We start from the raw sequence: 3,272 nt of genomic DNA, 5'->3' as shown, positions 1-3,272 counted from the left end.
ATTCTTACTAGTTTTGAATGGCCCTAAGTATTTCTGAACAAATGGGCAGATAAACAAACATATATGCAAAATAACTGTGTTCCAAACATGGCAGACACATATATGATACAGTGGTCTCCAAAGTGGAATGTGTCTACTTTGAGGAATACCAATTTAAACATATCGGGGGGTGGGGGTGCCTAGGTGGCTCAGTTGGTTAAGTATCTGACTTCAGGTCATGCTCTCGCAGTTCTTGAATATTGGGTTGTTTGCTGTCAGCACAGAGCCCACCTCAGATCCTCTGTTTCCCTTGCTCTCTGTCCCGCCCCCCCCCCCCCCGGCACACTGTCTCAAAAATAAAATAAAAACATTAAAAAAATTTACATCTAGGGATACAGAAGATGATCTATTGGAGTGAGGAAACAAAGTAGGCAAAAAGTTTCCATATATTATATATCTTATACCCATACACAGGCATACCTCGTTTTATTGCACTTTGCTTTTTTACACCTCACAGATAATGCTTTTTTTTGTTTTTTTCAATTGAAGGTTTGTGGCAACCTATGCTGGGCAAGTCCCTTGGTGCCATTTTTCCAATATCATTTGCTCACTTCATGTCTCTGTGTCACATTTTGGAACTTCCCACAATATTTCAAGCTTTCTCATCATTATTATGTGTTATGGTAATCTGTGATCAGTGACCTTTGATGTTACCACATGGACCACACCCAAATAGATAGTGGACTTAATCGATAAATGATGTGTGTTCTGACTGTTCCACTGACTAGCTGTTCCTCCATTTCTCTCCCTCTACTAGGTGCCTCCGTATTCCCCCCCAGACACAACAATATTGAAATTAGGCCAGTTAATTACCCTACAATGGCCTCTAAGTGTTCAAGTGAAAGGAAGAGTCACATACCTCTCACTTAAATCAAAAGCTAGAAATGATTCATCTTAGTGAGGAAGGCAGGTGGAAAGCTGAGATAGGCTGAAAGCTAGGCTTTTTTCACCAGTTAGCCAAATTGTGAATGTAAAGGAAAAGTTTCTGAAAGAAATTAAAGGTGCTAACCCAGTGAACACATAAATGATAAGAAAGTGTAACCACTTTATTGCTGATATGGAGAAAGTTTTTGTGGTCTGGATAGAAGATCAAACCAGCCACAGTATTCCCTTAAACTGAAGACTAATCCTAAGCAAAGTCCTTACTCTCTTCAATTTTATGAAGGCTGAGAGAGGTGAGGAAGTTGCAGAAAAAAAAAATTGAAGATAGCATAAGGTGTCTCATGAGGTTTAAGGAGAGAAGCTGTTTCCATGACATCAAAGTGCAAGGTGAAGTTGCAAGTGCTGTTGTGGAAGCTGCAGCAAGTTGTTCAGATCTTCGTAAGATCATTACTGAAGGTGGCTACACTAAACACCAGATTTTCAATATAGACAAAATAGCCTTCTATTGGAAGAAGATGCTATTCAGACTTTTCATAACTAAAGAGAGGTCAACGCCCAGCCTCAAAGCTTCAAAGGAAAGGTTGACTTTCTTGTTATGTGCTAATGTAGCTGGAGACTTTAAGTTGAAGCCAATGCTCATTTACCATTCTGAATATCCTAGCTCCCTGAAGAATGATTCTAAATCTACTCTGTCTGTGCTGTATAAATGGAACAAATATGCTGGATGACAGCATATCTGTTTACAACATGGTTTACTGAGTATTTTAAGGCTACTGTTGAGGCTGACTGCTCAGAAAAAAAATTCCTTTCAAAATATTGCTGCTCATTGACAATGCACATGGTTATACAAGAGCTCTGATGGAGATGTACAATGAGACTAATATTGTTTTTGTGCCTGCTAACATAACATCGATCTTGTTGCTCATGGATCAAGGAAAACTTTAGACTTTCAAGTTTTATGATTAAAAATATGTTTCATAAAGCTATATCTGTCATAGATAGTGATAACCCTGAAAGATTTGGTCAAAGTATGTTGAAAACCTTCTGGAAAACATTCACCATTCTGAATGCCATTTGTAATTCAGGGGAAGAGGTCAAAATATCAACATGGACAGGAGTTTAGAAGAAGCTGATTCCAACCCTCATGGATGACTTTGAGGAGTTCCAGACTTCAGTGGAGGAAGTCACTGCAAATGTGGTAGAAATAGCAAGAGAACTAGAATTTTCTATCTATTTCTGGTGAAGATGCTGTGAAGATTGTTGTAATGACAAAAAAAAAAAAAGGATTTAGAATATTACATCAACTTGAATTGACAAAGCAGCTGCAGAGTTTGAGAGGATTGACTAATTCTGAAACAACTTCAGTAGGTAATATGCTATCAAACATAATTGCATGCTACAGAGAAATCATTTGTGAAAGAGAAGAGTCAGTAGATACATAAAACTTCATTGTTGTCTTATTTTAAGAAATTGCCACAAGGCGCCTAGGTGACTCAGTAGGTTTAGCAGCTGACTTCCGCTCAGGTGATGATCTAATACTTCCTGGTTTTGAGCCCCAGAGCCCCAAATGGGCTCTGTGCTGACAGCTAGGAGCCTGGAGCCTGCTTTGGATTCTGTGTCTCCCTCTCTCTCTGCCCCTCCCCGACTCGCGCTGTCTCTACCTCTTATAAATAAACTTAAAAAAGATAAAAAAAAAAAAAAAAAAAAAAGAAATTGCCACAGCCACCTGAACCTTCAGCAACCACCACCCTGATCAGTCAGCAGATTTCAGTATGGAGGCCAGACCCTCCACCAGCGAAAAGATTACAACTCCCTGAGAGCTTAGATGATGGTGAGCATTTTTTTTTTTTTTAGCAATAAAGTACTTTTTAAATTAAGGTATGTACTTTTTTTAGACATAATGCTATTGCACACTTAAAAGTCTACGGTATAGTATAAACATAACTTTTATATGCATGCGGAAACCAAAAATTCATTTGTCTCACTTCACTGCAATACTTGCTTAATTTGGTGGTCTGGAACCAAACTTACAATATCCCTGAGGTATGTCTGTAATTTCAATTAAGTAAATTATATTACACATACAACATGGTAGTACATATATAATTTATACGCAAATAAGTACATATATCAGAAGTGCATGTTCAAAAATTTTGAACCAAAAGGATGTATAATCAAAACCATTTAGAGACTATTATTGAGTAATCTTGAAATAGTATTAGCAAGATGATGGTGTTGTAAAGTCATAATGTATTTAATAAGAGGATGGATGGATAAGACAGTGTTTAACATAAGAAATACTACAGGGTTCCTGGGTGGCTCAGTCAGTTAAGTGACCGACTCTTGATTTC

At 37.8% G+C, this 3,272-nt stretch overlaps 1 pseudogene; it reads left to right on the top strand.

The window, feature by feature from the left end:
- The first annotated feature begins 858 nt into the window (after positions 1-858).
- On the top strand, positions 859-2,563 carry LOC121033102 (tigger transposable element-derived protein 1-like; annotated as a pseudogene).
- The last annotated feature ends 709 nt before the right edge of the window (positions 2,564-3,272 follow it).

This window comes from Herpailurus yagouaroundi, unplaced genomic scaffold (assembly GCF_014898765.1).
Source record: "Herpailurus yagouaroundi ecotype Mexico unplaced genomic scaffold, PumYag 142, whole genome shotgun sequence".
NCBI classification, from domain to species: domain Eukaryota; kingdom Metazoa; phylum Chordata; class Mammalia; order Carnivora; family Felidae; genus Herpailurus; species Herpailurus yagouaroundi.
This window is presented reverse-complemented; position numbering and strand designations above follow the sequence as displayed.